At 41.5% G+C, this 12808-nt stretch overlaps 1 long non-coding RNA gene across 1 annotated transcript; it reads right to left on the bottom strand.

The window, feature by feature from the left end:
• Positions 1–8682: 8682 nt before the first annotated feature.
• Positions 8683–10119, bottom strand: LOC131221508 (uncharacterized). The gene is made up of 4 exons (XR_009159363.1): positions 10053–10119; positions 9841–9929; positions 9564–9639; positions 8683–9223 (listed from the first exon to the last, which is right to left on the bottom strand). It is a non-coding gene; the product is annotated as an uncharacterized LOC131221508 (long non-coding RNA).
• Between the last annotated feature and the right edge of the window lie 2689 nt (positions 10120–12808).

Here is a 12808-nt window from a genome sequence, read left to right as displayed (position 1 = left end):
GTCATATCCATCATCCTCATCGCCTGACGTTGTTGGTATTGAAGGTGGTAGTGGAGAAGTGGAGAAGCAACTCTTCAGTGGTGGTCCACAGAGTAGGGGATTGCCTTCGTAGCTAGTTTCTCCAAAGGTGCCAAACTGCCCCTTCATCATGTCCGGTAGGATGCCGAATAAGTTAATGTGAGAGACATTGAATATAGATAAGAAGTTGAGCTCAGTAAGTTGAGGAAGAATCTCCCCGCTCAATCTATTGTGAGAAAGGTCCAAGCTCCCAATCTGTTTTAGATTTGAGAAGGTTTCTGGAATTGGTCCACTCAATTGATTGTGGGACAAGTTCAATGCATGAGTAGCCGTTAGATGTCCAATTTCAGGTGGGATTTCACCTGCTAACTGGTTCCATGACAGATCTACGCCAGACATAAGGTCAAGAATGCCCCCCTTGTAAGTTTCAGACCTCTTCTTTGTTATAAACTCTACTTCTTCCTCATCTTTTATCAGACGTCCAACCATAAAAGGCACTGTAACCTCTAGATTGAAACCGTAAATCCATGAAGAGACAATAAACCCCCCCCCCCCCCATTTTACCAAAGCATGGCGGTATTATGATTGATGACCTTACAATGCAATGATGACCTTACAAACTCATGATTACTTGCATAAACTTATCTCTCCATCCCATTCTCTCCCATCTTCCTCATTTGCAACCCAAGGAGGCCTTGGACGTCCAAGCAAGGAGAGAAAAACCCAACATTTCCAGCCCCCTTCCTAACTAAATCCCACTCAATCCAACCTTCTAAATCCCATCTCCACCATTGAAGGAGCTCCATAGAAGCTTGAGCATACAAGGGAAGAAGTAGGAGAGGTGGGTGCTCCTTATGTGGATCTTTTCATTTTCTTGCATGGGGACCCCATCTTGGTCTCTAGGTGTGGCCGATGGCCCACTTTGAGATGTATGCATGTGCCATGATGGGGCCATTCTCCATGGACCCCATCATGATGTTTCTTGTTATTCAACTTGTTAATGGCCATCTAGGCCTTGATTTTGTGGTGGGAATAGGATTCCCCACATGATCTTCTGATTTAGGCCCACCTGTTTTTGGGACCACACATGATTTATGTATTGTAGAGCTCTAGAGGAGCTTATAGTGGTGGAGCTCTCCCACCTCACGTCTCTCTCGTTCCTTCTCTCTATCCTTCTCTTTTCCATCTTTTTGTGGCCCACCTGATGTGTGCACAACATCCAGACCGTCCAACAGCAGTGACGTTCCTGTTGTCCAGGTTGCTGGATGTCCAGCAGCCCATATTGCTGGCTGTTTGGGCCTGCATGGGTTAGACAACCACTCAGGCCTGATGAATGAAAAATACAAATATCCACTTGATTCAGATGTTGTGCGGCCCATCCAGGTGGACCCTACCTTGATCAATGAGATTTATATCCACCCGTCCAACAATTTGTGGGCTGTACCATGCAGTAGCATGTTGCTGCCCAGTTTCCAGGCCCACATTGCTGACCATCTGGATGGAGCAAAGTCCCCTATTTGAGCTTGATTATTGATGGGAGTGGAGTGGCCCACTGATGTGTGGACCCTACCTTGATGTATGGTTGAATCCACACCTTCTAACCTTGGGAGGCCACACTGGTGTTGGCCCAACCGAGCTGGACGGTCTAGCATGCTGGCACCGTCCAGCAGGCTTGGACGATGGGAAAATATAAATATCAGCCTGATCTTTCGAGGAGGGGTAGCCCACTGATGTGGATGCCACCTTGCTGTATGTGCATGCACGCACATCATCCATCCATTCCCCCATGTCCAGCAGTCCCTGGGCGCAACCTAAAGGCAAGGTCAGCGTCCAGCAGGGCTGGCCGTCCAAGCTGCTGGACCCACTTTGATGTTTGTATTGTACCCACGCCGTTCCTCCTTTTGTGGCCACTTGGACGGGGCCCACCTTCTGGTGGGACGTTTTCAAGTGGGGCCCACCTTATGTAATGTTTAGCCCACCGTCCATCCATTTGGGATGTCCAGCAGGGCTGGGACGCTGCTGGACTGACCGTCCAGCAGCAGGCCCACCCTGATATATGTGTTGAATTCATGTCATTCATCTGGCTGGGCCCACTCTGATATATATGGGCCACCGTGAGCTACATATTCCATCCAAATTGACCACCTACTGGACCCTAGCAGGCCCAAGAAGTTAGGAGGGCTGGACGTCTAGCGAAGGCCCTATATTGTTGTGTGTAGTTGTATATTATGAGGCTGTGAGGCCCACTAGGTTGAAGGTGTAATGGATACAAACTAAGCATCTATTTTCTGAGACCATGGGCCCCATTTGTGCTTTGTAAGGCCCACCTTCCATCTGAATGGATTAAGGACCATACAGTCCAGATTTTTGGACATCCAGCAGGTCCAGATGGGCTGGACGTCCAACCTTAGAGCCCATTTTAATGCATGAGCTACCCATCTATTGTGCTGGACTTTGTGGGCTGTTTGTAAGCCCACTATGATATATGTGTTATACACCCTGCCCAACCATTTTATAGAGTATATGGGCTGCCCCATGAGGCCCACCAGCATGCATGTGTTGTATGTCTTCCCTGACCATTTATTTTTTGGGCTATGGGCTGCCCCATGTAGCCCACCTTGATGTACGTAGACCATGGGCCGTCCCTTGAAACCCACCATGATGTATGAGATAACATGAATGCTACCCATTTATTTTCTAGCTATTGTAAGGGCCATGGGCCCCATTATAAGATAGTTTCTATAGTGGGCCACACTCTAGGAGGCAATGGTGGTTAAATGTCCACCTTGTAAACCTCCCTAGGGCCCATTATTAAGCCCATTTCCATCTTCTCTTATTAGGCTACCCCTAATCGTTGGACCCCCATTAATGTCAATGATACCCATTTTTCCTTATTGGGCTATCCCAAACCATTGAGCCCTCCCAAACCATTGGGCCCCTATTAATGTTAGTGTCACCCAATTTCCTTATTGGGCTATCCCAAACCGTTGGGCCCACAATGATGTACTAATTTCCATCTTACATTGTTGGGCTAACCCAAACCATTGGGCCCCCATTGATAATGATGCTTCCCGCCATACCCTGTAGGACTACTCAAACCTTGGGACCCATCTTGTGGTCATACCGGGCCTTCCATAGGAAATGTGGTCCACCTAAATACACATGTTTGACCAAGCTCAGTGACCAAACCCAAGGCCTACTTAGATGATGAGTGGGCTACCCAATCCGTTTGGCAAGGACACATAGTCTTAGATGTATGGACCGAACCAAAGCCCACCTTGTTTTCATATCGGGCCCCCCATAGGAAAGCCCAGTTATTACAAGATAGAGTGGGTGAGGAAGCCCACTTACTGTACGTAGGCTCATCCTCTTGACTGCCTTTGTTTTATGCCCATTAAACTCACCCCATGAGGTCTATCCTTGATGTAGTATGACAACTAGACTGTCCACTATCTATGGGTGAGTGTTTCATCACCCCTTGTTGTAGATGGAAGAATCTGTAGTATCAGGTTAGTATATCGACCGTTTAGATCTAATCTCGATGTTTTGGATTAGATCCGCCGTCCTTCTATGGACCCCATCATGTATTTAGGTCAGTTATTATTTATATCTGATAATCATGCTAGTGTGCTTAGTCTAGTAGGATACACCTAGTGATGGACGAGACGATGATACATGTATGGTAACATGATAATGATGATGGTGAGTTGTTGGTTGAAATGATAGATATGATTTAATGGGTGGTGAATTATAGCATATGCATTGATGATGGATGAGTAATTATTTATAGTACTTATGATATTGTTCATGTTAATCATGAAGTGAAAATGATCCTGATGGTAATGATGATGATATTTCGTATGCGTGATGACAAAACATGCTAGTTGACCACCATGCTTGATATCTAAGTGATAATAATGCACGTATTGATTATCGTGATGATAATGTGGATAAGATAACCATATTTTACTTGATGCATGGATAATGATAAATAAATGAGGTTGGTGGACGTAAGGATGACCTTATGCATGATAGATAACTAATGCTTAGGACATGTATAATAATAGTATTGGACAAGGGTCATGATATTGATGATGCATATGAATCTCTATATGCTATGTATTATATGCACATGATTGCATGATACATGCTTAGTATAACATCATGATATATGCTCATACGCATCGTTGGTATGCCTGTTATGAGGGATGATTGATTATAACATATGCCTTTGGGCTGAGATAATTATGGGACTCCTTGTGAGACAGAGTTGCCCCACATGATCGCGCGATATGCGCAGGTTTGATGCATGATTGAATGGTATGATTCATGTTTTGTGTGACATGATCACTTTACGCCCTAATGGCATCGGGGCTGTGACCTCCACAGGTATATTGTGAATGGCCCGATGGGATACCAGAAATGTTTGGTTTTAGCACTTGGGCATGTTTGATGTCCTTGGGTGAAAGTTCCTAAACCGCCGTGACCAGGAGATGCTCCAATATCTATATCGAGTGGATATATGAGCGCTCGAGTGCCGAATACTAGTAGGCCGCGTCTCCCACTATATCGAAGTCAGTTGGAATGGAATGTGGCCTTATCTGGCCAAGGGTAATGGGCAAAGCTAGGCTGAATTTGACCAGCTCGGAGAATGGGTCCGCTATCGATGAGCCGAGTAGATATTAGTAGACTACTGGCCAGGCGGGTAGTGAAGTCTTTTCTACTCGCTGGGCTGCTCGGCTGGGAGGTGTGGCAGCCAGTTTGGAGTGTATTAGACCCCAGTGATAATTCTAGAGATGTACGGTACTGAATGTGGACTTACTGAATAGGAGTTGCGTACTCAGCATTTGATTCATTCATTCATTCACTATCCACTCAGGCTAGTGGTGCACAACCAAACCATTATGTGTACCTTCGCAATGGCGAAGATTTCGGTTGGGCGCGCGACCAACCTGAGATTAAGAGTCTACCACATTGAGTCTATAGTTATTAAAATTTAGGTATGAGACTGGTTTGGATAGAAATCCTTTATGATGAACCTCAGAACTGGCGATACCACATACTATTATCTCGACTACACATTTCAGCTTTATCATTTTTTTTGTATTGCATATTGAATTGCACCCTCAGCATAAAATATTTAGTTTACTATATTTCTGCATTGCCTGGCCTAGATATAACTGACGGTATTCATAGACTCATCAGGATTTGCATATTGCATTGCTTCCTCAGTATATGATATTTGGCCTATTATGTCTCTGCATTGCATAGCCGATCTACATTGCTTCCTTAGTATATGACTTTGCCTTATTATATCCTTGCATTGCATAGCCTGGATAAGGTAGATGGCATTTATGGACTTGCCAGTATTTCTGCTTACTCTGATATTTATATGTTTGGCACATATATTGCACACACATACACCACCCTCTAAGCTTCTTGTAAGCTTATGCACGACCGTTACGTGCAGGTAACGTTAGGTCGCAACAGCATTGAGACAAGAGTGTGTACTAAAACTTTGAAGTTTTTACTTCATATATGTATTTCTCTTTCAGCATTGTACTCGAATAATTTTATTAGTGGATATGTGGTGATGATGTTTCTGTAACTTGGTTATGCTTGTGGTTATTCTCCTTTACAAAAAATTTTATATTGAAAATCCTCCTTATCGGATCCCAGGATCGGAATTTGGCATATAGGTGTCAGGAGACGAAAATGGGATACTACACAGGCTATTAGCGCCGGATTCGACAATCGGGAATTTCATGCGCTGGGTTTCCAAGTTCGGAGTGTAACACCTTAAATGATTATATTCATGATACTAATATATCATAATCAAGATTATATAAAAAAAAATTATTTATTTTATAATTTATAGTAGAATACCATTGTTGGTAATAAGCATAATATCTAACGTCCTACTTTGTTTTGTAAGCTCACTAAAAGAAAATAAGCCTTTAGCCTCAGTTCAAAATTGTGGCTAAAAAGGTTAAAAACTGAGACTAAAGTCTTTAACCTCAATTTTGCCTCAATTATCCAAACTGAGGATGGAACCTCAATGGCTAAAGGCTTTAGCATCAGTTTTGGCAACCAAGGCTAAAACGACTTTTATAGCCTCGGTTCTTGTTAAGGGTCAAATATTGCATATCAGACCCCAGTTATTGCCTAGATTTATGAACATGGTACTGTTTAACGGCATGAAATAATCGTGTTTGTGATGCAAGGTATGTTTAGGAGCTTAGACCGAAACATGGTGTTAAAAGCATGGAATTAACGCTCTAATGATGCCAAGGCAAGGGACAGACCTCAGAGGACCAAGATCGACGGACGTGCACACTAGAGATTCAAGAAAATCGAGGAATTGAAGCTCAAGTGGCCCGAAAGACGCTTAGAGTACAAGATAACAAGGTTTCCACCATCCGTTCGGCTCGAAACTCCATACGTGGCCTGAGGACTATAAATGAACCGTACACGTCAAATTTGAGCCATTAGATCCTTGTGAAAGTGACCCAACGGACACATCAGCCCCTAAAACCTTGATTTGGGGCCCACCTGCTATCCGGATACGTTTCAACTTCGGTCCCCACAGTTAAAATGAGATGGAAAAACGGATGGACGGAGCGGATTTCTCAAAAAGATCACAATGGACCCCACATGTACACATGCGTGTACATGTACACTTTCATCGGCCATGCACCGGATCTCCCAAAAGTCGGTCAACGTGCGCTGACCGACTCTTATTCTTAAAAATCAAGAAACGTCCGGCGAGCGGAGGGGAGGACGCCGGTTTTGGCTAGTGGGTCCCACATATCATCCCAACTGACGATCAGTGCCGTCCATTGTGTCTCTGGCCTAGGTGTGACCCTCGCCTAGGTTGCCTTTTGGCCCCATACACGTGCATGCATGTGGATCGTCGTAAAATGCAAGACTAACGGTGGAAGCAAAGATTCGATGGCTCGCATCAAAAGACGCAAAGAAATACCCTTTTCAAACTTAGTTTTTCGAGAGGAACGCAATAGATGGCTTGGATTCTCCCGTTGAAATCAATAATGGGCCCCACCAAGCATCAGCGCCAACTGATTTACGCAGCAGGCTCTGCGTCCGTAAAACGCATCGCTGTGGGCCGTTTGCCGATCATGATCAGGATTGGACTGACGATCCTGACCGTCCAAAGCCTCGAGGAGGTGGTCTCGACCCAGTCCATGAAGCCAAATCAGAAAATCGGGACCAGCAGCCACCACAATTCCGAGCCGTCATAAGTCGGTTTCTAAGATCTGTCACACCAAAACAGGGACCTGCGTGTAGCTGCGCACGTTCTGCGAAAGGAGTGCGTAACTCCTTACGCAATATCACCGACCTATGCAAACCGACTCCAGCCAGCGTTTCTCCACCGCCTTTCACAGCTACAAAGGAAAAAAGATGACGGAGAGAGGGGATCCAATCTTGGCTTGGGCTGGACGTGGAGCAGAGAGACAGAGAATAGAGTAGTTTTTTTTTTTTCTTTTTTCTTTTTCTTTTTATTTTTGTTTATTTTATTTTGTTTAAGGGATTTAGCATCATGTTGCTAGGCTAAACCTCTTAGCTAGGGCTAAGAGGTGAAGCTTGTAGCGTGATTAGGATGGTTGCCTTGCTTTAATTCATATTTTATGAATTTTTGTGAATTTTAATTTAATTATAAAAGTATATTTTTAGTTTTTCATGGTTTATTGTGACTTAAATTACAATGGATCTGCAATAGCTTTATGTTTTCCATTATTGAAATTGTGAAATTAATAAAACCCGTTGTTCACCATCGTCTCATGGGCATGGTAGGGTGACGGAACCCTACCTAAATTTCACAATTCTCTCATGATTGGCTGTGAGATTGGTAAATTACTGTTTTTTACCCGTCTCCTGGGAATGGTTAAGTGACGGAATTACTTCAAAATCTTCACTATTCATATCTATTGATGATTAGACCCATGAGAAGTTCAGAAATCTGACAAATCTCTTCTTACCAACTGGATAAGATAGGACTCTGATTCCAGTTGTGTTGTTGAATTATGCAAGGTAGCTTCCCAATTGCTACGAGCGGATCCTTGGCACCCTAGTTCTCTACCTTTGAATTCTTTAAGTTTTAGATTAATATTTCATCATTATTCCATCAAATTCATTCAATTTAGATTTTGTCTTAGTTTAGTTCTATTTAATTTCAGATTACGTACAAAGTTTTAGCCCCTGTGAATTCGACCTCGATCTTATCGAGTTTATTACTACATCACAACCCTATACTTGGGGAGTGAACAGTTCTTCAAGTGAAGCTAAAAGAAAACTTTTTTCTTTTAACTTCAATTGTCTCGAAATGAGGCTAAATCAAAATTTTAGCCTCCATTGTTTCCAACCGTGACTAAATCCAAATTTTAGCCTCAGTTGCCTCCAATTGCAACTATACCTATTTTTAACCTCAATTCTTAACAACCGAGGCTAAAGCCTTTAGCCACGGGAGTTGTAGTCTTAGTTTGGCTAACTGAGGCTAAAGATGAATTTAACCTCTAGTAGTATCAATTGATGCTAAATTCAATTTTTAACTTCAGTTCTCAAGAACTGAGGCTAAATTCAATTTTTAACCTCAGTTCTCAACAACTGAGGCTAAATTATTCATTTTAATCAATTTATAAACCTGTGCACAATCATTCATTTTAATCATTTTATAATCCATTCATGGGAAACAGTTATATGTCCAACTTGGGGCAGATTCTGGGAAACAGTTGTTGATTGAGTAATGTTGCAGCTATCCATGGGCACCCGATTAAGTTGCCAGGTGCCAGCATAGACTCCATGGCCAGGGCTGCTTGATCATGTGTGTCGTACTGGTACCTTACAAATCCAAAACCTTTATCTCTCTTACATGCACTTCTTCAATGACACCAACCCCAAGAGAATGAAACTGGCGATGGAGTTCAGTTGGAGTCACCTGACGAATTGGCCATCGAAACAGGAAAAACAGGAAATGTCAGCATAGATGATAAAAATAAACATGCTGCAAATGATGGGGCATCAATTTAAGGGACATTTTTTTTTTCTCTCAATTGTACAAACCATGCAACCAACACAATGTCTCAGTTCTTCTATTTTACCTCGTGTGCAAGATTACCAACATAGACGGTTGAAAATACAGGGTTGTTTTCAGGGGCCTCGTCACTTACATTCTCTTGACCTCCTCCATCTGCAAGTGACAATGGAAGCAGAGAACATTCGTCAGTTGACACACCCTTCTTGCTTAGAGATCTCATACGTGCACAAATTGGATGAAATATCTCTACTTAATTCAGTCATGCATCTGGATCAAGAGTCTGAACAGCTGCTGACTAGGTTCACTTAACTCACTTCCATTACCAATTCCGAGTCTGTTTTTCTATTACAATTAGCGAAATCAATACTCAACATGCCCCAGTCCCACCTCAGAAATGGATGGATAATTCATGAGTCAACTACAGGCTTTTAAAAAACGAAGAAGAAGAAGTCAACTACAGGCTTTTAAACAGTGATAACTAAGAGAATAATACCCGCTGATTACGGAAAGAAACAAAGGCAAATCCCCTTGAGCGCCCAGTTTTATGATCCCACATAACCCGTGCATCTCTGCAAAGAGAATTGTGCAGACACCAAGTTTATAACCACATCAACACATGCAGTAGCAGAAGCTTCCCAAGTCTACTCAAGCAAAACAAGAAAAAAAATAGAGTTTCATCCTTCCTCCAGAAAAGAAAAAACCAGGAAAAAAAAACAGCAAACACTATAAACTATCAAATGCAGTACTCTGAAAAGCAGTAGGGAACTCACGAACAGCTGGAATACACTGAAAAGCATGCAAACAGAGTCCCATCAGTGACTTCAGGACTTAGGGTCACCAACAAAGATGTTGAAGTCGCCTGAAACACATGAAAACAACATCAAGAATGATTAGTAGAGAAAAGCACCATGGTGTGCCAACAGAAACAACAAGTAATGAACAGTAAAAGAGAAAGGAAACAAGTATGGAAGCAAATAGTAACCTGAAGTAACCTCCCTCTGGCCACTGGCATATGCACAGTTTACCTTGATTGCCTGACCGTAACTGCAGAAGACAGAAGCCACAATTTGAGAATCAAAATCTTAACACAACAATTTGAGAATCAAAATCTAAACTGTGTTATGAAGGCAAAAACATTCCTCAAAATTGAGGGGACAAAAAAAATGTGATTCAACAATTGCTCAAAAAATGACAGCAATGCAATAATGAAAGTTCCTCAGAAAAAAAAAATCAAAATGCAACATCAGAAAAACAAAATCCTAATAAAAAGGCAAATAAACTATGATTTCCCAAACGGCTGAAAAAATAAAAATAAAAAAATAAAAAAATAAAAAGAATAAAAATAAAAAATAAAAACGCAGTAAGTACAACCATAAGAACGCAAAAAATCGAAATAAATAAGCAATACTCAGATTATGTTTATTTTCCAGAAAGCCACTGCAACTTCAACCAAATGAAGAATATATATATATATATATATATATATATATATATATATATATATATAGAAATCCATGAAAATTCAAAGGTTTTTAACTGCAATTTCCAGATCTTATAAAAAAGGCGATTGTTAGAAGAATTTCCATAATAATAGAAGCAATTATCAACAACAATAAAATCCAAAAAAAAAAAAAATCAAGAAAAAAAATTTAAAAATCAGGAAAAACACGTGAAATTTTGTTTATTCTCCAGAAATGTGAACAGCTAGTTCAATCAAGAAAAAAAAAAATCAAAATAAAAATCTTCTAATCTAATGAAAAAAAAAAAAAAACAATAACTAAAAACATTCTCCAGAAATGTGAATATTCTCATAGGGAAAATTGTTCATTTTTCTTCAAATGAGAAGTTGCCTGATCCAGTCCTATTTGAATATCGCAGCCATAATATCACATATTGGTAACATTGAGAAAGATTCATTCAAGGGATGAGTACATTCTCACTAGGATCATTTGATCCCTGAACTTAAGGGGGTGTTTGGTTGCTGGCATATTTCCTGGGTTAGCAATTCCCTGGTTAGAAGAAGAAGAAGAAGAAGATGAAAAGGAAGAAGAAGAGTTTGGTTCAAACTTTTTGGTTGGTTTCTCTTCTCCAAGAATTCCATTTCCCAGGTTTTTCTAGGAAAGCTGTGTATCAACCAAACAAAATTAAATCACTTCCCAAAAAATACCAGGCCAGCTCTAACATTCCCCAGGAAACATAAAATCTAGGGAAAGAATTCCCCAAAAACCAAACTGGGGTCAACTAACAGATTGAGATCAAAAGATAAATTCTTGAGAATGCCCACCAAACCTTGTTGTACATAAGAGGAATGTGAATGGGACACATGCAGGTTTGCAGGACACATGACGCAAACATGTAACCCACCATTTAGATGTCATAGCTAGTGTTTTAAAAAGCTTATGATATGTTGCACGGCATAGCCTTCACACTACGTGGTGCATGAAAATAGCTTAAGTCGCATTTAGCATACATTACACGCTACTTAAAATACATTGCATGTTATTTTTCACTAAAACAGTAAATGTTTTCAATCTTCTTACATGTGCTATTTTCGTAAAAATTAGTTACTGTTTTCAATGATTTTAGTGAAATAATATGAACGACAATATTAAATCAGTCAACTGCTATTTTTGTCTTTATATTTACTCTTTCCCCAAATTTTCATATTATTTTAATTAAAAATCTATATGTAGCGGTAGATGATGTCTCACTCTTCGGAGGGGTGATGTCTCACTCTTCGGAGGGGTGAATCCCGTCGCGTCGCGTCGCGCACGCGCACACGGACACGGACTCGGACTCGGACTCGGACTCGGCCTCGGCTCGGCTCGGCTCGGCACGGCACGGCACGGCTCGACTCGGCTCGGCGCGCGCGCGCGTGTGTGGTTAATGGCATAGATTAGAGCTATTGGCATAGCCCCCCCACAGGACCAAATTCACATGCCCCCTGAAAGGGGCTCAAGCCCTAAGCAAAAATACTATCTTATATACAAGATAGTTAACTTTGTGAAATCCGATGTGGGACAAAACCCCAAACTCAAAAGTACTACAATTTCAAAAATGGAGAAAAATTACCGAAAATTTGAAAATTCAAATTTTACTACTATTTTAAAACAAAATATAACAATCTCCCACATGTTTTAAAATAAAACCCTTTCAGATTAAAGCGTAATAGTTGTGCAATGGTGCCGGTGTCACTATAGACTTGAACCGACATTAGAGTAAGCAAGACAAGTTTACAGGAATCAGGTGACACCATAGTCTTGAACCTGAATCCTTTTAATGTAAATCGCAAGTACATGCCACTCACACAACTCTTCCTCTGCAAGTGATTCTGCGGTTCGGTGCGTTTCGGCCATACACCATTACCTGGATTTCATGAGTGCTCTAGAGAATTCGCCTAGATTCTCATAGGAAGCGGCCTCCACCTCCACACCCATATAGGTGAATTCCATCAAGTGTATGCAGCAACTGTATACACCACCAAATATATGGCTATGGATTCATTAAGAGTTCTAACAACTCATCCTTCTACGTTGTTGCTCGCACTGTACACCATAGAAGGGGCTCATACAACTCAGTGCAATCGTCTACCTCGTGTCTTGTTGTTTACCCATTGAACTTATCTCATGGGATCTCCACTTGTATAGGTTGGGTTGCCGACACTGGCAGCTCATATATTAGGCTCAGCCCCATTCCCTTCGATGTATCATTGACTAACCTTTTAGATAGTCCTTTGGT

Source organism: Magnolia sinica, chromosome 12 (assembly GCF_029962835.1).
Source record: "Magnolia sinica isolate HGM2019 chromosome 12, MsV1, whole genome shotgun sequence".
In the NCBI taxonomy this organism is placed as follows: domain Eukaryota; kingdom Viridiplantae; phylum Streptophyta; class Magnoliopsida; order Magnoliales; family Magnoliaceae; genus Magnolia; species Magnolia sinica.
Note: the sequence above shows the minus strand (reverse complement) of the source record. Positions and strands in the feature narration are given on the sequence as shown.